Source organism: Pomacea canaliculata, linkage group LG6 (genome assembly GCF_003073045.1).
Source record: "Pomacea canaliculata isolate SZHN2017 linkage group LG6, ASM307304v1, whole genome shotgun sequence".
NCBI classification, from domain to species: Eukaryota; Metazoa; Mollusca; class Gastropoda; order Architaenioglossa; family Ampullariidae; genus Pomacea; species Pomacea canaliculata.
Window position 1 is genome coordinate 12,651,114 of NC_037595.1, and position 26,617 is coordinate 12,677,730.

The 26,617-nt window shown below is 43.0% G+C and overlaps 1 long non-coding RNA gene across 4 annotated transcripts in view; it reads left to right on the forward strand.

The window, feature by feature from the left end:
• The window catches only part of LOC112567055, a 129,839-nt gene that overhangs the window by 82,985 nt on the left and 20,237 nt on the right, over positions 1-26,617 (forward strand). For all 4 annotated transcript variants that reach the window (XR_003099728.1, XR_003099730.1, XR_003099729.1 and 1 more), the window contains exon 3: positions 3,847-3,958. This is a non-coding gene — a long non-coding RNA (uncharacterized LOC112567055). The remainder of the gene's footprint in view (positions 1-3,846; positions 3,959-26,617) is intronic.

Genomic DNA, 26,617 nt, shown 5'->3' on the forward strand with positions numbered 1-26,617 from the left:
ACCGTGGAAGTACAGCGCGTGAGCACGGGGCGGCGAGAACATACAAGTCGCACATCATGTCATTAGGACAATGAAGAGTCAAACTCCTTGGAGACAGCCCCAGGGCGAGGCTCCGTGGATTAGCTGCCACCCTCTTCCCCCATCCTCCTCAGTCCCAGGATGTACTCCCCTGATTAGTTTCTGGTTGGGTGTCTGGCTGTAAGAGGGAGCCACTGCTGCCATGTCGTTTCTGTTCATTGCCACCTTCTGTCCAGCCATTCGTTGGTCGTGAATAGGAATCTGTCTGATCCCGTTTGGATGTCTGTCTTACCCATGCCAGGAAACACGCTTGTGTGAGTGCACTTACACCTAACTAGATGCTCTTTATCTCATTCCACAACTGGCAATCTTTCTGTATATTCTTTCCACCAGGAGTGAGTGAAGGAACTTGAAAAATTTTTTTATTATTTGTTTAGCACTCTACCACAACACTGGGATCACACTACGAGTACTAATCCATTAAGACATGACAGACAACATTGATAATAAAAGTTACACATCAAGTTTAAGCATTTTAAACAAAAAGACACAAACTTTACCAAGAAAATAAAAAAACAACAACTAAAATCAATAACATTTTCCAATATTGTCTCTAGCAGCACATTGTATTTTATCTTTAAGTTGAGAATTTTCAGTGACACAGCCAGAACTACAAAAGTTTCCATGAACTTCTCGCGGTTTTGTATGATCATTGTCCAGTAAATATTTATGGTAGGTTCTAGAATAGTTGTCGTTTGTGTGGTAGTTTTCCATAATCAGGGGCATACAGAAGGTGGTGCAGCAGTAGTGAACTTATTTCAAATTACTTTTGGAAGTTTTTTCAGAGTTCATGCCTTGCTGCAAAGCTATTGTTGCAAGATTATTTACACAAACCACATATCACAAAGCGGATTAACGGAGGACATGCCCACCGCCTCCTTTCCCCATTATTCACCTTCTACAACTTTTCTTTTCGTCTGGCGCTCCAGCAGATCGTGACAGTAACACTGTTTACCTGCCAAAGGTAATGTGTAGCACATGCACCTCTTAAGGCACAAATTCTAATACAACTCGACCCTTAACGGGATTTTCATTTATCTAACACCGTTGTATCCGGCCTAGCACGGCTACATCCATAATGGGATTTGATCCTACACAAAGTAATCCCTTCCTTCAGCACAGCTGTATCCTTTGAATTCTTGTACTGTGTCCCTATCTCTGTTCTAACATGTCTCTACCCCTCATGAACATATAGTAAGGACTGTATCCTCCATGACAAGGTTCGACATCTGTACCCGTGAATAGCTTGTATCCTCCATTCACATGCCTGTATAGCTGAGGAGGTTGAACCCTCGTGTAACACTTTATCCATCACCCTATAGCCGAATCCGAACCCACACACTTGGACCAAGTCGTGTGTCTACCCCAAAGACTTCGTCTGAATTCGATCGAGAGATTTTGCTGATGCAACTTTCTTGTTCTCTTTGCAAAACCTTAGAGAAAATCTGTGTCTCAGGAGAAGATGTGACCTACTTTCGAGGAGATTAAATTACGGGATTTTTGCTTTCCTTGCAGGCGGTTTAACTGTAGTTTCCACCTGTTTCATTCGATTCTGTCTCAGTGACTAGTCTTGTAATTCGTCCTTTGTCACGTCTTCCCTCTCAAACACCCCTTCCCCAAGAAGAAGAAGAAAGGAGAAAGAAAGAAAGAAAGAAAGAAAAGAAAGAAGAAAGAAAACAAAAACAGAAGCAAAACACACTCATAACAGAGAGATGTAGTCATGCATGTGTATCGAGAAACCTGGGCTTGTCATGAACTGCGCATGCGATAGCCAAAACACACAATAACGAAACAAAGTGCGTGTATCCGAGGGCACGCATCAGTAAACAGGCAAGGTTCAGGAGCTTGCTGCAAGAAGATATCAGGGATAGCAATTAGCTCTCTTCCCTCCTTCCAACATCCACGTCCACCCTCCTTTGACTTCCTCTCCTTCTCCTCGGGAAGTTGCATCAAGTTCGAAACCCATGTCAGCGCCGCTCATTATTTCCTTATGTAACACACTGCCTCTACTGCTGGCAATTTTAAAGTACATGTAGCGGGAACTTATATATCGTCACTGAGAAGAATGCCATTAAATATCCAGTTGATTATCGATAAGTTTGCAAGACATCGACTTGACTTCTATGGGATGCGAGAAAGGACAGAGCTGCAAATGGAGAAATCTCACAAGGCGCCATCTTCTGTGCCCCTCGGAATGTTTGAGGTCAAGTCCCTGATTTTTTATCCGATCACCGCCTGTCCCCTGGTGCCGTCTCCTTGCGGTCTCGGTGACTCGTGTTTGAATATATGAATTTTTTAGCTGCGAGAGAGAACTGGTCAGCGAGTGGTTGCCCGCTCTAGGGTCGTCCCCAACGATTCCTCCCTACACACACACTCCATCCTGATCGTCTGCCCGTTCCTGTGATGCTGACAAAGTCACGATGCTCAAGGGTCACGTGGGCACGTGTTGATGTTCTGAGAAATTGTCGTTTGAGACGAATGTCCTGAGTGCTGGCTTGTCCTTTTGTCCACGTTGTCTACTTCCTGCTAGACTTTCTTTTTTCTGCACTTACCTTTTTTTGATTGGTCTTGTATACAAACAGAAATATATTTTCGAATGACAACTCTTACTTCACTATTTCCATTTTTTTCTATTTTCTTATATTTCTGCATATTTGTTCTCCCTATATCAGCTTATCTATCTATCTTTTCCCCACTATCTCTGCTACTGTTTCTACTGTGTTCCTTCCTTTATTCCCTTTCTCTCCATCTTGTAATTACATGCAAATATTTTCTTTCTACATATATGCATGTATACAAGTGTACTTTTATTGCCTATGCACGATAACGCGTATTGTAGTCTTTTGTCCATTGTGTTTTTCGCATGTGCGTGCAAATTATGCTTTTTATACACGTGTCGATTGTGTGTAAACTTCTGGGTTCATGAACGAGCACAAGCGAGTGTATTTAGGGATAAATAAATGTACGTGGTTGTGTTTAGATAGATGTGTGTATATGTGTTGATATATATATTTGAGAGATATATGTTGATATATACATGAGAGAGAGAGAGAGGGTGCGCTCGTGCGTAGGTGCGTGATTATTTTGTGTGCACGATATACTAGCGGCTATTGCGCGTGTAATGACGTCACACAACACGTGATGTAGTCGCAGACAAGACTGTACATCGGTTGGAGACGTCGCATTGTTACTCTCCTCACGCCCTTCCACCCCCGAAAAAAATACCCGAAGAAGAGAATCCCACCTACCCGGTCCACACTTCGCTTCACGTGTGAAGTTGAAAGGTCACTCTGGTCTGAACCCCGCGGTTTCTTCACTAATGTAATTTTCAGGAGCGAATTTGCATATCTTCAGGCGGTGCCCACCGTGCATTCGCGTGACTCCTGTGGATGAATATGGGAGTCTCGTCTTTCTTACCGCTAATTTGAACGAAATAATTGATTGCGTTTGCATGCATGTGAAGAATGGGGACGATGTTTCTGTCATTCATAACATGGACTATTGTGGTCCACTGGACCTTCAGCTGAAGCTTTCAAAGACGTTATATTAAATGTAAACGTACGGACACTTCCATGCCTTTATTAAATTTATTATTTTCATGTACTTTTGTCCTTTTTTTTTTTTGTAAGACCATTATTTCAGATTTTCTTCTTCCAAAACACAACACAGATTACTTCACTTACGTGAATCCTTGTTGTACAGCACACCATCATGTACACAGCTAGTTTACATTTTATACCTCTTCTTATTTTATATCCTCATTTCCAGGTTTTACTCTTCTGTGATGCCTTGTGGGATCGTGAGGTCGGATGGAGGACATCTGCACCGGAAGTACGTAACGTGATAAAGGGACATCACTGAAGCCTTGGGATTTCAGAAGGTGAGCTAAATCTTATTCTTTAGAGTTACCTGTAATAAACGAACACTCTCAAGGCGCACTCAGTTTCTGTCGATCACTTGTTCGATAACTAATGTCTCAGCAGGTAAAGCATTCAAAGACATCTTCATCATGATGCTAATCTGTTTGCATTTGTTCTTTCTATTATGAGATCATAACATTGGCAACTCTACTTATTTCGACTCCCCTCATCTCTCTTCCTTCCCGCGTATTTTCTGCATATTTTTCCTTATTACATTACTTCTCTCTCTCTCTCACACACACTGCGTATGTCCTGGTCAATGTGTTCGTGTATGTCTGTGTGTAGTGTAGTGTTCTTCAAACCTCGCACACCTTGAGAATAACACATCAGGTTATTCAGAATAACACATCACCACTAACTCAGAGCCAAGCAGCTATGGATTCAGCCCTGGAAATGAGCGAGAGAGCAGGGAGCCTCGATTTCGTGACTGTGCTGAGCTTCTAGTGTTCACTACTACTCGCCTGGCGTCTTACTGTCTCCGGTCCTGTCTCCTTGTCTCCCAACCAGTCTCCTTCCCTTCCCGTGCATGTCTCAGCTGAGCCTCGAGAAGCTCTCGCTAAAGTCGAGTTAAAGATAAAGAATATTCCTCGACATACTCTAAGTCCCTGGGAGGCTACTGTGCGAGCTGTTCGTCTTCAGAGCTGCGTGGAAGTTGCCATCATGTCAGTTGTGGCCACTTCATCCCCCTAGACTGTGAGAACACTTCCAGACAGGATCAAACAGTCCTAGACTTGTCAGAACAGCCCTCGACTACAGAGTTGTATTGGAGTGTTTCGAGGTATTTTAGAAGGTTCTCGGAATGGATCTGACAAGGAGCCCTACGCAGACAGGGAGAACTGTTTTGGTCGTTCAGTTAAATCACCGTAATCCCTTTTCTTTCCCGAATGAACGAACAACATGTAAGACCTGCCAGGCGCCAGAACATGGGACATCAGACATGTCCGACAGAACATGGGACATCAGACATGTCCGACAGAACATGGGACATCAGACATGTCCGACAGAACATGGGGCATCAGGCATATCCGAATCCGACAGAACATGTGAACGAATTGTTCTTATGCTGCTTCAAAGAGCTAAGATTTAGATAGTTTTAGGTTGTAGCTTTTATCATCATCATCGTCATCGTCATCATTATCATCACATGCTCCCATTCACGATTCTCCAACGGGTAGGAAGAACAAGAGGAAAAATTGGGGAAAAATCATTAAAAGCACACGCACGCTCTAAGTTACCTTACAGTACCCCACACACCCTTACGTTGACAAGCTCAACCACCCACGGGTAGATAGACACAAAGTTTTGATGTCAGCAACTACATCTGTTGGTGGGAAAGGCAACGTTGATAAAAGCACGGGGTCTGTGAAATTGTAAGGATATTATTAATCGAATTTAATTTGAGCTTATTCGTGATCAATATATATTTTGTGCGTTCATTATATTATATTTATTTGTTTGTTCATTGTTAGCACCTGTCTCAAATGCGCATAAAACGTCACTGTTACATGTGTTCTACAAGAAGTGCTTACGCTGTTCGTAAGCCTTGGAAAGGGGGAGAACTCTTGAACTCTCTTTTTCTTTGCGCCGCCAAGGGAAGGAACTCCCCAAGCACCTTTACGCAGCAGATAATGAAATTTCAAATGACAGAATTCCCTTGCAGAAAACAAACGTAAAGCTCTGGCGACTAAGGGGCGCTGTGGCCCGGCCACCCAGTCTACAATCCTCCCAGCACAGTCACCACGGGTTCCTCACCCATCCTCTCCCCCCACCACCCACCCGTCCCACGTCCACGACGTCGTCTCCATCAACTCCTTGCCAGCGTTTCCCTTTGCTCAAAAACGAGGATTGAGAAGTCCGTGGAAGAGCTGCAGGTGATCTCCTGACGGTGTGAGCTGTCAGGCCAGAGCAACGTGACCGCTTGGTCCCCCCCAGTGGAAAGCAATTGAAGTGTTTAGCGCCGAGCGGCTGCCAATTTGGCCCGGTCATGTCCTCCATATCCAGTGAGACTGTCCGCGTTCCTGCGAGATTGTGTCGCAGAGTGGCCCAAAGTCAGACAGAGCGCCTGCCATTGCTCATCAGCCCTTCACTCTGTCTGCTGGGAGGCCGCAAATCTGGCCGACACCGTTCAGGCGACGTCTGATGCTGCAGACGACAGTTTTAAAAACAATCGCTTAGTGATAAATCATCGTTTAATGGTTCCAAATACCGCGCTTTTCTGTTGGTTTGGCATCCTTGCCGACGGTGGGAGGGAGGGTGGCTGGAGAAGGGGTGCCATCTGTGTCTTTGTGCATGAGATAGATGATGAAAAGTGACAGTGTAAGCGTGTCTTTTGAGGATTATTAAAAAACATTTTTAAAGTAAGTAAGCAAACACAAACATTTTACACCCTCTCTCCATCTCTCACATATCAGTACACAGTTCCACGCATAGCTCAGTACTCCCTCGGGGTCTCTCTCATTCCATCTCTCCCCAATCCTGGCTATGTGAAAAATATTCCAGACTCAGGTCAGCTTGTGAACAACATACCACACTTTCGTCCCTATGCGCACACAGGGATAGATAAGAAAGCACACATGCCACACACAAACACACTCACATACATATACACTTTTTTTAAATCCTTTCTCTTTCTATCTCGGATTGTTGCTATTTGTTTGGCTGGTTGAAATATTGAGTTGTTTAGTGAAGCTGTATAATTGGGGGAAGGATGTATTGTAAAGTATGGTAAGATTGGTTCCAGCCACCTTATGTTTGTTTTGCTGGCGAATGGTCGTGAGGACGTTTTTTAAGATGTAATAATTGTTATATATAGTGTTTGAACTTTAGGGTGATCCTGTATGAGTAGGGGCTTGTGTGTGTGGAGTATTCTAAATGAAGTATTTTGACATGTGTATGTGTATTTATGTAATGAGTGATAGCTACATGTTTTATATGTCGAGTATAACTTGCAATTTTTTTTCTTTTTAAAGACGTTGTGTAGTTACTTCGACAGATGCTCGACAATAACAATAACGAATCAATCAATCTCTCAAATCTCTTCTCAACTACGGAAAACCGTTTGGTTATAAGCATCATCGTGTTCGACAATCTTTGTGAAAGATGCGAAAATATAACATGTTGAAGTGACAGCCACAGCCGCAGCATCACCAACAATAACAACAACAGACACAACAGCCTCTCTTACATCATGCACGAACGTGAAGACGACCGGAGGACGTGGTCTACTACTACGCCCCATTACCCTTCAGCAAGTCGTGCCTGTCAGTCAAGCAGGCGAGGGGCGGGGCCCACACCGCCTTTTCACGCGCTGCCATCTGCGCATGCTCGCACGCACATGCAGCACCAAGGCGACGCACGCGGCCATGACTAGCGTGCCCGGCACCGGCACACAACCCCGAGTGAAAATGAGCAACTAAAATGTTTTAGCCGAGCTGCGCAAACCCTCGCCGTCTCCCGAGTCCAGAAAGTGTGAATACGGGCTGAGCCCATGATTAGGAAAATAAGCGTGTAACAACATGGCGGTTACATTTGCTGCCACCATCGCGGCTGCTGCAGCTGCTGCCGGTGCTCCTCATGCTGCAGTACGTCTGCCACTCTTGCCACAGTATCCAGCACCTGAAAAAAATAAAACATTGCCGAGGTGCTGTTTTATTCTCTTTGGTTTTCCAAACCTTGTTTCTGTCCTCTTTTATTATTATTTTATTATTATTATTTTTATTATTGTTATTGACTTATATCTTGAGATCCAAGGGTGTGTGAATGGACTTTATGTCCTTACATGGATTAGTGGACAGACAGATAAGCGGGACATGCACCTACATGCGTGAAAACATTTTTATACCATTATTTTTACTTTTGTGGTAAGAGAGGGTCTTCATGCTGCTTTTAATATATCTAAACTTCTTTTGTGTTTAGTTATGTCTGTTTGATTTTTGATTGTTTGATTTTGGCTTTTGTTATTTACTTAGTTTTTACTTTTCACAAACATTGAGTAAATTATCCAGTTATTCCACATTTTGAAGACTGTTTACTTTTATAACATGAATATTTTGGATTATGCCTGCCTGAGTTGTGGCTCGTGAACTTTTGTGATTTGCATAATGGACGTCTGTGCACAAAACTTTTTGTTTGTGTGTGTGTTCGCGCTTGCGTGCGGTTTGTGTTAGAGTTAATTTTTAACCATTTGTAATGTTTGGGCTATTATTGCCAGGCCTGGACTCTGCCGGTGAATTTTCTAGGGTTGTAGGGTAAAGGTAATGGACGAAGAACTATTCACTGAATTATGTTATGTTTGCGTGCTTGTGGACTGGTACATAGCATTCATACAAACACATACTCAGACACGTACGCATACACACATACACATGTGCGCGTGTGAATATCATACACACAAATTTACACACGCACGCACATACATAAAACATTCACTGTTTAAGGGTATGGATTAATAGAGGCAGTACATCGTTGTTAATCAGCTACCATTCGCCCCTCAGCTAACATCACAGCATGTCACACATGTCACAACGACTCAACGATTTTACTGTTCGCATGTTAGCGTGAGATAGTTGTTGTGTCGGTATGTGATGCATGGTTTATGAACTACACAACTTTTAAGCGAGGTTTTAACTGAAGACCTAGTCAACACTTGTGACTGCTGTTTTCAAAAGTAGGTTATGGTGTTGGTGTTACTAACGGCTTTCTCATTCCTTGACATACTTATTACTGACAACAGATGCTCTTCTTAATATCTCTCTACAAGAATGGTAAAATGTCTATAACAAAAAGGATTTTTTATTAAACAATAAATAATAATTATAATTATTAATGGAGGATTAATTTGTTCGTAAAAACTTTGCTATTTTACAATCAGTCTTCAAAGCAGGTAGTCTTGTTCAAGTATGAAGGGACTTGATCAAGCTGTTACTGCTGCTGCAGTAACGTCTGTAGATCGCATTTTGTTGTCCTTGTTCAGTTATGTTTAAAAGTCACGTGTGAAATGCATGGTCCGACGCCTGCAGCACATCCTGCGTTGTGAGAGAGATGATCGCAGCAGAGCGCCGAGCGTGACCGACAGACACCAGCTCGGTGCCCCGTGTGCATGGGGTCAGGAAGAGTCTGCCTTGAATACGTTTACCTAGATTTAGTGTGTCATGTCCGTGACGCGGCGTCTTGCGGGAGGACGTCTGCAACGAGCATCAGAAGCGTTTTCAATACGACGGCCGTGGTGATCGCACCATCAGTCGTTGGAGCGGGTTGACTGTATGGCAGCACTGCTACATGCTTGGCTACATCTGGTTGGCATGTGTTTGGATATTACTGTTTGAGTCCTGCGTTTACCTGTACAGAGAAAGTTTGTCTGAAACATTTGCCAACGATTCTTATTGTCAGTTTTTAAACACGAAAATTTTCTTCTTTTTTGAATACAAAGATTAGCCGATGGTGAGGGAATGCAAGGCTTGATTCCCTGATGAAAATATTTACTTTGGAACTGGTGAATTTTTATTTGATTTTTAAAATGTCAATTCTTCACTAATCTGTATCAGGACATTATCACTTTTAATTAATAATTATTTTATTCTGTGGAACATTTTAGTTTTGTAATTTGAAATATTTCTTCAGTAGTCTTTTGTACGCTCAACATTTTTGAACAACTTGTCTTTTATCATGCTATTTCGGCGTTCGTATTTATTTATGTTTGTACTTTTTTGATTTATTCGTTGTGAACAATGTGTTTGTGCGTTTTCTTCGCATTTGGTAGATTTGTTCGTTGCTTTAGTTCATTGTTAATTAGTTTACATTTTACCAATTTAATGATTGTTTTGTATTGTTTTCCTTTTCTTGCAATGTTTTTTTGTTTGTTCATTGAAGCTTATGTATTTATGTGTACATTTAACAAAAAATTTCGAATGGTAAGGGGAAGCGTGCCTGTCACTAATCTCATTACATTTGCCTGATGCAATCAGACAGTTCCACCGGTCGTCCACACTTTCAGCGTAACGAAAACGCACTCGCCTCCAAAAAAGGTGGGCCGTGCATAATGGCGAGCCCATCACGTATGCACCATCTCGCGAATAGCTATCGATTAGCTTCGATCACGAAGGCAGCCGACACGCCAACAGACCATTTCTTTTGTTCTTCTTCCTTGTAGACGTCCATGCCAAGCGGACAAAGGCTGTGACAGGACACTGTGCTGGTGTCGGATGGTACGAAGCCCATAAGCCACAACATTTCCAAACAGGCATTTATTTTATGCCTTTAAAGACTAACCTGTCCCATATGAAATTAAACTGAAAGTTGCCGACAAGTGAACAAAGCATAGGGCTGTCATTAGTTTGTAGCAAAAAACCCCCAAAGCCCTGTAAATTTTTATTTTTTTTAAAGAGAAGAAAACACTCCTAAATGACTCACTGAAGTCCGCAGCCCGGTGAGAGCTTGCATATGATATTAGGTGCAATATGTGCCTATTTGTAAGAACAAAATCCAAGGGGAGAACCTCACGAACTGCACAGTTTTTCACTCACATTTTGGGAATCAGCATTTTAGAGTAAGTGAAACTAATCATTTGATAATAAAAATACATCCCATTTAGCCTGTGAAATCAATAAAGATTTTTCTCTTTTTATTTTTGAATAGACATTCAAATTCGTCGTCAGCGCAACAAAAAAAAAAAAAAACCCAATAAAAATCATTTTATAATCATTATTCATTATCCATAATTCATTAAGCAATGTTATCAAGCGATAAGCAAAATACTCGAACAACGGCCGTTGCAAAATACCCATCGGTAAGAAAAAAACAAAAAACTGCACTGAAATGCATTCAGAGAATTAAATTAAAAGCTAAATTATTCCATGCCTGCTGGATATTGTGATCATTTTTAATATTCCCTGTTCATTTAAATGACCAATAAAATTTATGTCCGAGCATAAATTGTTAAAAATTAGTTTGAAGCTGTGGGCACAGGGAGGGAGGATTGAGACGAGAGCTGCGGTCCTCGCCGTGAACGCCAATGCACAGAGTTAATCAGACCAGGGGGACGATGTCCTCAGCTCAGGTAATGGAGATAAGTGCTGATAGCACCAGGGTGGCCTGCAAGGCTTTTTGCACGGCCGAGGGATCAGCCAGTGTTAACACGAGTTGCGGCAGTTCTCAGGCGTCAGGCGATGGCCGCCAGCCACCAACCGCTTGGTACAACCAGGCTTCTGGACATCCTGAGCTTAGCCCCAAGCTTTCCTTTGTCTTCACTTCAGCACTTACTCTCTCCTAAAATCTTCCGTCTGTTGTTGCCTTTTATTGTCTGTATTTGTTTATTGTTAGGCCTGTCTCCATATTTTGTCTTTAGTGTGTCTCTCTGTCGTTAGGGTTGTCTTGTCTGTTGGTTGTATTTAGGTCTGTCTGTCTGTGTTGATTTGTGTGATTCTTCTTTTGTTTCCTTCCATTTCTGTCGGAGTGTCTGTTTGTCTCTCTGTTCTTCCATCTCACATCTTCCACAGTGCCTTGAATTGTTTTCATGAGATTATTCCCCTTTACAGCTCTTCTTAACTAAATGTTATTCTCCAGAACCGAATTATTTTCAAGGAAGCAATTTCTCTTCGTCATAAACGTACGCGTGTGTGTACATGCTCACACACCAATAAAATACATCTATACACACTGTCTACATTCTTCTAATTGTTCGTACTGCTAATATTATTGGTCTGTGTTGTAGTCCTACATAGCCATTAGTAACTCTGGTGTTAAGAATGTCAGTTTTTTGGTGTTGTTTATTTTTGTACCATACCATACTTAAACTCCTAGAAAATCCCAGAAAATTACCATTACATTCCTTCATTACCTAGAAGGTTGCGTGATTCACAAAAGTATGCAGAAATTGTGCATGAGGCGGTTGATGGATAAGAGTTCCCAGAAAAGACATTAAACGATGACAGACTTTTTAAAACTATGAAAGTTTTCTCAACATCAGACGGGTAAAGGATTCATTAAATGCTAAGTTCATGCCACCACTACTCTCTTGTTATTCTCTTTTTCTTGCTCTCTCTCTCCCTCCCCTCTCTCTCTCCCTCTCTCGATTATGTATTCTCACGAAATAGCTTGAAAAGTCTTCTTTTGTCACACTATGCTCGATCACGAAACTGGCATTTTGAAAGTGCATTTCCTCACCGGCATCCACAGTTAATATTTTAAAAAGAAAGTTCTTCTTCTTAGTCTTCTTCTTCTTGTTATTATTATTATTTGATAGGCATCTTTTCGGCTCACGACACAACAAGGTTTATTCCTCAGCTTAATGACTACTCTTAGAATCGTCATGCAAATTGTTTGCCCACAGGAAATCGTCGCATGCAAATGGCAGAGTTTTAGCATTTTAAAGACATTGGTTGCCGGCGCATTGGGGATGTACATCACAGAATATAACATGTAAACACGAAAGAGAGCTTAGAGTGGACTAAGTCCGACCAGGGAGGCAACAGCTTAGCGCAGTGATGGAGAGTCCGATTCCAGAGTAACATAGAGTGACATCCAACACACACCTATTACTTATGTACAACTTACAACAATTTACACTCCATTCTCACATTCCCCCGACTAGATATACAGTAAGAGAGAAAAGAAATGTTTTCCACATTCATTCTCTCTTTCACTCTCTCTCTCTCATATACAGACTAGAGCTTGGGGAGACAAAAGTAGACTTGCTTGCACGGATAGTCTCTCTTATTCGTTCAGTCATTCACACACTCACATACTAAGATATTTTTTCCATTTTTTGTTCTCTCCCTCTCTCTCACACACACTGTCAGCTCGCACCTCGCCCGCGCAACACCTCTCCACTTCACTCCCTCCCTCCATCAGTCCACCCCCATCATGCGCGGCGCGGGGCCCGGGTATCGACCCATCAAGTGGCAGCAAGAGGAGGCAGTGGAAGGTCAGCTCGCGATGGACGTATCTTCGATTTCCTGAGAAGTTGTGGCCGCCCCAGCAGATCGCTGATGCCACAGTCTTGTCAGACCCCGCCGTGCACAATATCCGATAAAAATTGGAAATAAATCTTCCCTCTACGCCGGCGATCACAGCGGCGCTTTATCTCTATAATAAGCCATACATCAGCAGTTGCAGCCGGTGCTGGGGGCAATTAGTTCCCCTGAACCCTTATGGCCCGAAAAGTTAGCGCGCGATAAAGGAGGAGGCGAGGCCACGGTCCCTGGCGGAGTGTAACACCACAGTGTTATCTCTTCTTGATGGGAAATGTGCACCGCCTTCTCCATGCTGGACATTTTTGGGGTTTCCAGAAGCTTTAAGTACTAAGTGACAAGAAAATGGTGTTCGCCGTGTGGCTGCCGTTAAAGCTCTACCATGCGCACTATTTTTTGTTTTGTTTGGTAATGATTAGGGTAAAGTTCAGTGCAAGAAAGTATTTTGGAGGAGGGTGATGTCATGTGACTACACACAACAAATTTTGTCCGCAGCATAAATTAAATACAATTTAACATAACGCAACATAATGTAACATGGATTAAATTATATATATTAACATATTGCAGTGGAGACAAACATACCTTCCGGCCCTCCTACATTCAAAAGATTTTTGTTTCATAATTTGTTAATATTATCAGTGTTAACAAAAAGTCTAAAAACAGACCACATGCATAAAACAAAAGCTTGAGTCTGAAAGCACAGTTGCATTTTTCTTTCGTCGTTTTTGTTGCTCCTTCACATACTCATGGATGCGCAAGCTCATGTACACTCTCTCTCTTACACACACACGCATCCCCTCTCCCTCACACACACACATAAAGGTGTGAACATAACCTACTCAGGCACATAAAATGACAGACAGACCACTCCCAAGAAAAGAGAGAAATATTTATTGTATACTTACCTTAGAATTATGACCTTTGGCAGTAGTCGTTGCCACTTTTTATGCTTTTTGAGGAGATAGCCATCTGTAATGCCCAACCCTGAGACCCAGCGGCACTAGCATCGTATTCGTCAACGCTGTGGGCATCAACGAGTCGAGATGAAATCAGTCTGCTTAATATTTGTATGCGGGTGGCTATGCGCAGTTTCGAAAAGAAGTGCTCATCAAGTTATCTCGAAGATTTTAGCTTGTAAAACAGAATAAGTTACACACCAGATACATTCAGATACATACACTGAGATACATTCAGCCTGTGAACTTTCAGTCATAAATGTCCTGGCATGTTGGAAGATTTTTTAACTGCTTTTGTTTTCTTGACTTACTCTATTTAAACATACTCTAACATCCATTGACCCTTAAGGGAAAAAGACGAATACAATTCTGATGTCCTGAAGACTACCTCCATCAAAAAAATTGCGAACAGTCATGACAAAGGAAGAAAAAAGCAGAAAGAGAGTGTGCAAAAAATCCTGCCTGCAGTTATAATTCAATATGTAACTTAATCTGCTATGCAGCTTTATAAATGCTTCTTCTTTTCTTTTGTTTGTAGACAATTCTCTTTCCGACACTTTCCCAGTAAGACATCTTTATTTTCCGTTTATGCACGGCATTGTCTGGATTTTCTGCATTGTCTACACTTGTAGACGTGCTGGATCGGAACCAAACTCGCCAATAAACAATTCAGTTCTGTGACAGTACCCATTCTCACTGGACTCCACTCCCTGCCTGTGCATAGTACCCGCCTGTACCACAGTCACCCTGCCCGCTGGGCAGACAATTCTGCAGAAGCACCAGGCACAATAAAGATCAGGCTGTAGGGGGAAGGGAGGCTATTATTGCCCACTCGTTTTGCCCCTCAATGGTTGCCTCTCATATTTGCGCGGGCAGTATTTCATCTTCATGATGTGCCCCTGGCCTCCTCTGGGGACTACTTACACACTCCTTCCCTTCACCCCCCAGCCCACGTCCCCCTCGCCTTTTGCAGCCTGCATCCTTCCATTGCGTCCTGCAGACCGCCTGAAGGCTCGAAGACCTTTCTACCCTAGTAGCGGGTTCACATGAGTGAAGACACTTCTTAACCATCGACCAATGTTTAGTAAATATTTTGCATAAGGATTACATAAAATCTTTGCCATAGTTGGTCCAAATATTCGTCACCATTTGTCCTTGTCGAGGATAGCCTTAAAACTTCATTAATCCGCTTCGTTAACTCGATCTGCGTGATATGCAGTCGTTACAATTATCTATGTGCGGGGTAGATGTTACAAATGTCCACGTGTGATACACATGTCACGGTGTAACTGATGTTACAATTCGTTTCATCCCCTAACTGGCGGCAGTACTAGTCGTGTGGGGATCTGATGGAGAGCAGCAGAGGTGAACACGCCAGCAGGACCGGTCTTGCACCCGTATGAGAAGGTCCCCCAGAGAACAGCCGGTCCACTCCTTCCCGTTAGTCACCTAGCTTTTATTGTTCGCCACGGTGTCAACCGCCTTCAACGTAACCTGAGAAGACCGTCTTCGGGTGACATGACCGAATCAGTTTCTGCTACTTGATGGTAGCGATCAGAGATTCCTGGGGACCCACCAGGCAGGTGACCAGGCTGCGTGCAAAGTCGTTTGTCTTTTGATTCCTGTAGGAAATCCGGAGGATTCTCCTGAAGCACTTCATCTCAAACTCATCACTTTTGTTCTTCGACATTGATCCTTGTCTCACACCCGTACAGCATGACTGGCAGACGAGAGACTTGTAGAGGTGACAGGTGTGTAAAGCAGGCATTACAATTATCCATGCGTGATGCAGAGCTCACCGATATAAAGATGTCCATGTGGCAGTAGGCAGTGGTTGCAGAAAAATCCTTCACCTTCAGAAGGTACATTTCAGGAATGACCTGTAGGACAAAACGACTAACAACATCCATAGTTTATTCCTTCCTGGAGGTACTGCCAGACATCACACACATTCCCGTTGCGTCGCATGCGATCTGAATTCTTTCAGAATGAAAAAATATGATTCACTGGGGAAAAAAAAAGAGAAATAAGAAAATATAACCTTATGGTTTTAGTAAAGGCGACTAAGTATACAGCTAATGCTTTACAATTCGGCTACGGGCTTCCTACAACTTTTGAGGGACAAAAAAGAGAACCAGAAGAATTCTGTCCTTCACACCCAAGGTCCTCACACAATCTCTCAGCGTCTCCGACACAGTCCCCGGGTAAAACACAAAAGACTTCTAAAAATTTAATTAAATCCGAAAACCATTCCCCTTTAAAACGACCATTAAAACCCATATACCTTCGCCTGACGTTCAGATAGAAGTGCAAACGGGTGGACCGAATTACCGGGTAGATTGCTCGGGTGCGTGAACTGGGTTTTAAGCGAGCTGCTCCAACAAGAAAAGTAAGATAAATTAAAAAAAAAAAGAAAGAAAATAACAGTATTAACCTGCTACAGAAGAAGAATCTCCCGACATATTTCTGCCTACTAAACGGGTCGCAGTTCTTCGGTATCCAAAAAACCCCGTACAATAAAGTGTTTAGAGGGTTTAAGTAGGTGCTGATAGGGGCACAGGTTGGAGTATACGTTTCAAATGGTGTCATCGATGGCGGTAGGTGACTTGGCACGAGTGGCCCGCCGTCATTGTGCCGGGTGTGACACCCGATTCCTGGCCGGTGCAGTGGCAACAATAACGAGGGGGCCTGACGCCTGCTTTATGCAGACAGGCGCTGGGAGCGCGTGGTTGGATCGGACTATCATATTTCGTGGGTAGCAGCACCGCTGTGATGTATGGGCGCCATTTTGGGGACACCGATTAACAATTATGCATGCTTTCAGGGGGAACACAGCTTTAAAAGAAGCGAGAGGTGGAAACTTCAGGATTTCCAAATACTGGAAACAAAAATAGAAAAAAGGCATTAAAAAGGTTGTGGGAACCAATAAACTTTCTCGTTCTCAAAAGTATGATAGCACACACTTGACAGAACGAAAAAAAATGGCTGGTAACGAAAAAGAAAAGTTTGAAGTAGTCTTGCCTTGTTCGCCTGAGGTCTTTCTCTCTAGCTTGTCTCTTTTCTTTCTCTCTTTATTTGAACCTGTTTTTAGTTTTTGTTCCTCTCTTCCTCTCTTTCATACTCTCACGCGCACACATAAACTGAAAATTGTAATACACTTAGATATCTTTCTATGCATTCGTTTCTCCTTTACTACTATTCAAGCAGAGCATCAGCAACAACACATGACAACCAATGGTTGTTTCTTCACTTAAGTAACACCAATCTACTAGACCACAATAAAAATAAATAAACAATAAATGATAAAGTGATATGAAACGAACTCAGTACTGGAGAATGTACAACGTACACAGAGAAAGAGGACAAATAATTATAAAAAAAAAATATGCATTTGATCTAGCGGCAGGACAGAGAGAGAGAGAAAAGAGAGATAAAGCGGAGTCCTAAAGCTGGGTGTTGTACTTCCTTTTCATGGGCCCGGCGCCCGCCGACATGTTATGACCGATTAAACGGCAGAGTTATAGCCCCTGATGAGAATGAAAACGGGCTTAAGGCCAAAGTGGTTTATATCATACTTAACGGGCGAGCTTCAACTAAAAGAAAGATAAACTCCTTTAGGGTAGGTTTCTCTAACATCAGAAATATAGCCTACGTTTTCATCTCTTTTTTTTTTCTCTCCCTTAGAGAAGCTAGTCGTGCGAACGAACTTTGTGACTGTATTGAAAAGATTTTTGTTCCCCGCCAAAATGAATTCACTTTGGCTTGAAGTTAAGTCGTAAAAAAAAAAAAAGCTCCAGAAAAAAGATTCAAAGGAAAATAAGGAAAGGCGGAGCGACTGCTGCACATTTTTATGTCGCTGTTGACATGGAGTTGTCCTTATGGTTACCACATGACTCATGAACTACATCATTAAGTTTCCATTGTTCTCACCAAGCGAATGTACCAGCACACCTGGGAATCTTCATGACAAAAAAGAAGAGTATCCTTCAAAAATATGTGATTAGTGGACAGTAATGTGTACCGACACCTTTAAAGGAGTTGTTTATTCATTAATGTTTATAGCAGCTTAACAATAGAGAAGGAGCTTAAAGAATTATTTCGAAGAGGAAATATTAAAATATTATTAATATAATAAAGAAGTATACTCTTATATGTTTCAATACATCCTTTTCGTATTCGTTCACGCTTTTTTTTTCGTTTGAAGTACTTATCATATAAAGTTTCTATATTTTTATCTTAGTGATTGTAGCATTGTCCACTTTTTCCACCGATGTGTTCTTTAAACCCTTCAATCTATCAACCTCTCTCTTATCATTTTTATTACTCTGCTGCTGTTACTAAATATACACAAGGACGGATGCACACACATACACACACATGCACACACGGGCGAACACACACACAATATAGACACCGAAGCACGCACTCCCTTGCGTGCGCGCGCCCCCTGGCTGCAAGCATCACACACAAGCATGTCCACGTGTCTGCAGGTATCTCTCTCAGTCTGCCACTAGTGTTGTGTTAGGAGCAGGCAGCGGAGGAATAACATGGCCATTCACTCCCAGTCAGCTGTCGGCGAGGTTTGCACACTTGCCACACCTTTCCGCCCTCCGCACGTGCGCTGCTCACAGTTGTCAGGCGCGTGATTTTTACCTGCTGGCTGTGTGAGCGCGCGTGCTTGCTCACCTGTTTAGATTGCGTGCTGCTGTACTTTCTCTCTCCCTTGCTTTTTTGTATGTTTATTTTTTCAGCGCCTTGCTACACGAGTCTTTCATTTCACTCCAAAGCATGAAGCTACAGCCAAAGCTCACAAGATTTAAAAAAAGGAATTTAAGTAAATAAGAGGAGGATACTGTCTTGGTGTGTGCAGTCACTGGTTTAAGGTGATATAATTGTCTGGGACTGAAGGTCCTGGTCCTGTGTGGGTTCGTTTCTTGATTTAAGCATCCTTGAAAAGCAGAGGGAGGAGGCGGTGTTGATACATATCTCCAGCTGTAGCTGTGACAAAGGACCACTACCAATCAACTTCTTGAAGTCTTTCCTTGGTCTTTCCTTTGTAAATGTGTCGGCCCTCGTTTTTCTGTCGACGAAGTAGCAGTAACCATCTCAAAATGGCGGCGAAATCTCATAACTTCCCCTCCCAGGCTTATGAGCTTCTGTTTTACACCGTCCTATATTCCCTGTCGAAATATCACGCGACGAGATGAAAAGAAGCTTTTAAACTGACCAACCAGGAAACTTAATCTCTCTTATTGACTGGTCACAGTCTTGGGAGTAATCTCCCCTTAGTAGTTTAAAATTGTACCCCACCTACCCTTTGCATTCCCTCTCCGGTTTTTACCAGCAGCCATTAACTTCTTTTCTTCGAGTCGCATAAATCAGGGGACTACTTCCCCTGACCTGACTGAACAGTGTCTGCGCATGCGCAGAAGACGGGAGGAAGCGGATGGCTATGACTTGCCAAGCAGTCACCGAAATAATGCAAATGATTGACGGATTTACGAGGGGGTCATAAAACAAGCTAGCCACAGCCTGTCCCGCGCATAAAGATTTTCCCCACGTTGGCGAAACGGCGTGCGATCCGAGTTGCTTTTGATTCCTGACACTGGCCAGCGCATTGGTGTGTGGGATAGGATGAGGCAATGCCGCCATCTTACCATCATCTTACCACTGAGAGACGAGATCTGAAGCGTTTGGTAGTAACGGACTTCGCAAGAGATATTTTCAATGACGTCAGACATCACGTGGGTAGCTCGAAAGGGTGGCGGCATCACGAAACAGCCTCTTGGTAGCCCTCGTGTCTTCAATGTGTGATGACATGCGTGTAGAACGTGAATTCGAGTGTTTTCACAAATCTGTCCTCCTCCCCCATCTCATCCACATTAAAAAAATCACTACTCTCATAAGTTTCTGGAAGTCGAGGCATAAAATATCATCGCTCAGGAGGAAAGGTGAGGCATTTTATTTGACAACAGCGGGCCACTGAAAGCCACGCCATCTACCGAGACAGCAGCACCACATGCACTCTCAGCTATATCGTCTCACCTGGCGTCCGTAAAGAGAACTATAAAACGAGAAATGTATAAAAAATGGGGAACCTTTGAGAATTCGAGCGCGCAGGAGCGTGGAGGGTCTGTATGTGAGTGCGCAGGAGCGTGGACGGTCTGAAAGTGAGTGGGGAATGGGGCCCCGACTTTTTTCCCTTTTGTGTAAATTATGCTTGTTTGTGTTCATTGTTGGTCTCAACAAACATGCATCAGGGGAGCTGAACGCCACGTGTACGTCGGATGAAATTATGAATAGGTTGCACGTGCAGATAGTGTGTGTGTGTTACATAGGCACGTACAGTTTTTGCCATGTTACTCTGGTATGTATTTGAATCGTAGCGCTTATGTACACAATTGTATGTGAGAATCGTAAGTACCATATATTAAACTACACATGAGCTTTACTCATAAACACAGTTTTACCGCTGGAACATGTTATATTGTTGGTTTATGGGAGGTATGTAAGTTTACCGCTTACAGAATACCACACAAAAGAGCTGTGCCCGTGCTTTTTTCAATTTTTTTTTTATCTTGTAATTTTTCATTGTATTTTTTCATTCTTACCACTTTTTTAAAAATATGAGTAATGAGTTGCTGCTGTTGATGTAAAAGTTCTTTGATCTTTTCCTGTTATCCTTTTATTAATAATTTATAATTTGTAATGTCAATTTGAACCATTAAAATTAACCAGCACATTTCAAGAAAACTCTGTATTGTATTAACAACGCAAAAATACGTTGTTTTGTCTTCGTTTGTTGTAGTTTTTGGCAAGTGAGGTCTGTGAAAAGTTTGACACTCAGAATGAGAACCATAGACATAAGATGCATAGTGTCTTTTCACAAGATGAGTATGAGGACAGCAGAACTATCAAAATTAATATTGTAATATTATGATAATTTTATTTTTATAAAACAAAAATCTAGAGAGGTGTTGTTACCAGCAACAAGTAATTTACTGCCCTAAAATTAGTCAACACTGCAGAAGGTATATGAGTAAATTAGTCATCGGAATCTCAACTGACACTTATTCGAAAATGTAAGTGATTTACCTTTCATGTAAGTTTGGTATTTGAGCATTTTTTTAAAAATTGGTGATTTCATTCACAAACTGTAAATAAAAATGAATTGTTCTGGGGAGAGATTAAAGAAACTTTCTTCTATTTTCCTCAGACTTAAAATGTTTGTGAGGATAAGTTGTTGTGTGGTAGAGACGCACCTCTTACAACGGCCGTGGATTGGCTGCTTTTGCCGAGAGATAGACACGCATTGCGATCGTCATGGCAAGGTCTAAAAATAGACCTCTCGCGCACCTAGGAAGCTCCGCCCATCGCCGCGTACATGGTCAGGTGACCACAGGCTTCAAAGCCGTGTGCCGCGCGCATGTAAATTTCTTGATTGGGAGAAGAGTGGCAGCTAAAGTGAACTTGGCAAGAAGTGGCGGGGGATCAGGGAGGGGAGGGATGGATGGAGAGAGAGACTGAAACATAGAAAAGAGCAGAACAGTGTGAGGGAGAGAATGAAGAAATATGGAGAAACATTTAAACACAATTTTTCGTTCTTTCACGAAGAGAAGGTGGGGAGAAACAAGACAGTAAAGTGAAAGGAGTAAACACGAGAGAAGAAACAAGACAGAGAAATATAAAAGGTTTAAAATTGAGAGCAACAGAAAAAAAGAACATACAAATAAAGAGGATGGAATACACTGAGAGAGGGAATGGTAGCCTTGACGACGCAGACCGATATTTTCACGCTTGATTTCATTGTCTATCAGAGCATATCGAGCATGACATAGACAGGTACAATGCCGCCAATTACTGGGTGTGTGTACTGGGGGGAGGCTACGTGTCAGGAACTCATTAGACAGATTTGCACTTTCATTACCAGACTATGGTACTTGCGGTGTTTACTTTGTCGACTTTCAGCTTCACTTACACCCTATGCAAATGAGACTCCACTGTGGCGATCTGACTGATCCATTTATTAGGTGCTTTGATGGAAAATGTAAATCAATTAAATCATACTATAAAACAATCTATTAAAAAATCTGGTTTGCTATTTTTGTGGGAGGAGAGAGAGGAGGGACAGTAAGATGAACATTTGCCCATAAGAGCCACGCCCACTATGTTACTATGTGGTTATCAGATTCGTTTCACATAAAACCTTATAAATAAAATGGTTTCTGATGTCGTCATACCGATAACTGTAGACTCAAGAAATGTGGCCTTCTCTTGAAAAAGCAAATAAATTTTGTGATATTTTTCGCTTAGATGCAATGTGAAATAGATAAGTACCTTGCATCAATTTGACTCTTTTTAATCTTTCTTAATACAGAATTTGGCATCGTGTGTCTTTTTATAGACAAGCAAAGACTCACCTTGGCCAGAGTGCTAAAACTTCTGTGTCGGCTACCCTGATGACATCTTCCCCTATCTCTCTCAACATTTAAATGCACAGTTTTTCCAGTTTATTGCACTCCACGTGTATCAATTCCACATTTCCTTATTCTTTACAGGTACAACCTGTGGAGAATATCAAGAGATTAAAAAAGGTCGACAAAAGCCATTTGAAAATGTGAATAATTTCGTCATTTTGTACACATTGACTAGTCTGTATGTCTGCTTGTCTCGTCTCATGCTTCTCTCTCTCTCATACATCTTTTTTCTCTCCCCCTACTCCGTTTACCCTCCCTTTCTCCCCCCCAAGCCCCCTGCTCGTTGTATTCGCCCTCACGCTCGTGATTCACAAGGAGTCTGACGTCGAATGTGTCAGAGTAATTAGCCGCCATACTCGCGTTTTTCTCAGGCTTTGGCGGCCAGCCTTAGCTTTCTCTAATCCAAACAACCTGCTTAACCTCTGACCTGCCGCTCGCGCAAGGGCAGGTGGTGCAGCGCGAGTGCGTCCCGTGCACTGTGACTGGCACGTGTGAGTTTGATCCTGAAGCCCGAGACTCGTCTTGAGTGGGTTCCCACTCTTGCCAGCTCCCGCTATCGGTGCTGCCTTGGTTAGCTGGCAACTTGGTTAGCTGACAGCTTGGTTAGCTAGGTACTTGGTTAGCTGACAGCTTGGTTAGCTGACAACTTGGTTAGCTGACACCTTGGTTAGCTGACAGCTTCGTTAGCTGACAACTTGGTTAGCTGACAGCTTGGTTAGCTAACAACTTGGTTAGCTGACAGCTTGGTTAGCTGACAACTTGGTTAGCTGACAAGTCAGTCCTGCACATGTAGCGTGCGATTAGTTTCAGTTGGTCACGTTGGTTTTGGTCACGTGACTGGAGTACCTCATTAGCATATGGTCGAACATCACGTTAGTGACGTCAGAAGGACACGTGTGCCTTTCTAATATTTTTTACTATTGTTATATTGCATTTTTCAAATCATCATCATCGTCTGTTAGTGTTACTGTTCCCTGTTTATCGTTATCATTGCTGTTGTCAGGGAGACGACAGTTTTGAACGTGTGTTCCGTCCTGTGGACATCAGTCTCAGATACTGTCCAAATCATAGACGATTGAGTTGTAAACTGAGGAAGGAAATAGACAAAGAAACACTGAAGGAAAGAAAAAAAAGGGCGGAAGAAGAAAAGTAGAGAGGGTGAGCGAGTGGTGAAGAGGTCTTGCAGTAGCCAGATATCAGCCGCGAATGTGCCGAGGGCTCCACTTGTCGTCCTAACGCCAGAGCAGTTGATGGACAGACGTGTGAAGGGGTCGCCAAGGGGCCGGCCAATCGCCAGCAATGCCTCAGAAGGACGATAAAACCCAATGACATCATTCACTCTCCCATCCGCTCTCTTTAAATGCAGTTACAAGGCATTTTTAAGATCGTCCCTATGTCTTAAAGAGGGCATATAGCCAGCAGCGCCGTCTGCTTCATGTGTGTAGCCGCCTGACACATTAATGGTTGCATGCACAAGCCGCATTAAGATGCACATTTAGCCCACCGCCACTGACTAGTGCAAACCATGGGAGATATTTGATGTGGTTTCCTCTTCTCCCTCTTTTTTTTTTTCTTTTCTTCTTCTTATTGTCCTTTTCTTCTCCTTTTTTGTGTTTCTTCTTATTGGTCTTTTACTTCTTTCTGTTTTGATGGTGGTAGAGGTCTTTTCTTTTGTCCTAAATATTCTTACCTCCTGTTATGTTTGTAAGTGTTCGTGTCTACTCGGATGCATATGTTTGTGTGTATATGTGAAAGTCTGGGCGTTGTTATTGTGTCTGTACGTGTGACGATGACCACTCCGTGAAAGTGCTCCAAGTATTGATGCTGTCGATCGTTCAGTGGCTTTTCCAGAAGGTATAACTGCCTTCTCCAGTTTGGTATATCGGAATACATTAGCCCACGGACACAGATTTTGGTTTTGCAGCCATCTCTTAAACTACATCTCTACACGAACAGCTCTGTATGTGCCTCTGTGTTTATGCAAATGTTCCTATCGGCTCTCACTCTAACTGGGTAGCACGTGTCCTTTGCGAAGACACAGCACTTACATCTTACCAAGAAACTACAGAAAACAATTGAGATTTGCAAACTTTTAGGAAGTTTTTGCCATTTTCGCTCACGCCGTCCTTATTCAGAACTCCTTCGTTTTCCTGCAGTACGAGAGTTTGCTTTCAACTATCTGTACATCAACGCCTGATGTGTCTGGTGTCCTGGTGAGTGTAAAGGTCATCCAGGAGAAGGAAGTCTCCTTGGTCAATGGTGTTCGATGACATTTCCTTTCAGAACTCTCCCGAAGTTAGGCTGGTAAGGAGACAAGTTGGACTGGTTGTGGTTTCCGACTTTAAGGTGAAAGTTGTTTTGAGCATGCAACTCACAAGACGACAACGACAACAGCCACAACCGTGACCTCAGAGGATCCGGAACCTGGTGGTCAATGGACTTGGCTGTGGAGGAGAGGGGCGCTGCTTTGAAACTAGCTCGGAACTGTGGCTGGAAAAAATACCCTTTGCCCACCCACAACTCCTTTGCACGGGTACCCGATTCTACCTTGCTTTAGACACAGTGAATCACTTACTGTTCCTCTCGGCTTTTGTCTCTTTATCTTTTCTCTTTTTTCGCTAACGAAGTACAAAGCAGACTGTGTGACAAGTAGCTTAAATGGTGAACAGGCCACGAACCATTATTTCTTGTTGTTTTGCTCGAGTACCAGACCGGAACGAAGAGTCAGCTGACATCTCGTGCTTAGCCTCATAACACGCACGTGATAGGCAACACTTACCTCCGCTAGAGGTCGTGATTAAGAGGGTACGCATGCGACCTCGTGGAGTACTGACGTCACTGGGGGAGGGAGTTATTGGGCAGCACTGAAAGCTCTTGGACAGGCCTGTCGACTTAGGGTTAAAGGTCAAGCTGCAAAGAGGTTAAGAAACGAATGATAAATCTTGTGAAACTGGTTTGGTACGCTCAACGAGCCGTGGAAGAAATACAGTTGCAGTCGCTCTCCATAACTGTAAAAGATGGGAAACGGAGAGAGAGATGGAGAGAGAGATGGAAAAAAAAGATGGGATCTGGAGGAGGATTGCTGGCATTTAAATTCGACGAATAGAAGAATATGGGTAAGGGAGGGGGAGGAGAATAAGAGCTGTCTGTATATATTTTCATGATCAGATAACTATGCCTTTCCTGTCACTGCGTCAAATGCTAGAATAATCATCGGATGATAGACGAAATAAGAACAGATCTTTGCCTTCAGCTCGATTTTTTTTCTGCGATAATCATCATCCTCATCTGCCACCCCGCACCTACGTTATCATGAAGACTCTTCCCTCGATCATTCTCCGCACCCCGCCCCTCTTCCTTGCTCTTCGTGCCATGAGAGGGGCCGGTCACACTGGCGTCTTCTTCTGTAAGAGAGAGAGAAAGGGAGGGAAAGCAGGAGGGAATTTTTTTTAAGAGAAAGGAAAGTGCAGTCTCTTGATTTCTGTTCTTCTGGGGTTCATCACGGCAGCCACCTTCCCGTCATTTCGGCCACCTCCCCGTTTTCTCAATAAGCGACTGCCCCTCCCCGCCCCCATAAATTGCGAAGTGTTTCATTGTGGTTTGCGTCGCACGTGGTGCTGTCCGCCATGACAGGCAAATTCGATATGGCGGCGCAGGGGACCAATCAATCAACAGCCCTTACCACCTCTGACACGTCACGTGACCCAATATCCTATCATTAATTCTCGCGAGACTACTTATTAAGCCACGTTTTGTTCTTCGTCAAAGCTTCTGATACAATTTTCCGTGCTGTGTCTCTTTTGCACAGATCCCGCCCACGGGTTCCTTCCTTTTCCTTTCTCTCCGTCTCTCTCTCTCTCTGCTTGAAAGTGTAGGTGAGCGTGTGCATGTGTTTGTGCAGATGCATATGCGTGCAGTTATTTGTGTGTGTGTGTGTGTGTGTGTACGCGCTAGCGCATGAGTTTATGCGTGCATGTGTGTGCGCCTTTGGTTTCTAGTGTCTCGTTACTATATCTGTATCTTTTGGTCCGTGTGACTGTGTGCGCGCGTGCATGAGTCGCGCGCCTCCTCTCCCTTTTTTATTTTTTTTTTTTTTTCTTTCCCATATGCTGCAAGAGCTGCACTCGCTGGGTGGAAAATAAATAAGCCCCTGGCCAGAATTTTGGGTGTCAGAACTGGCCTCATGCACGAGATTTACGAGCGGGAGGCGCGAGAAG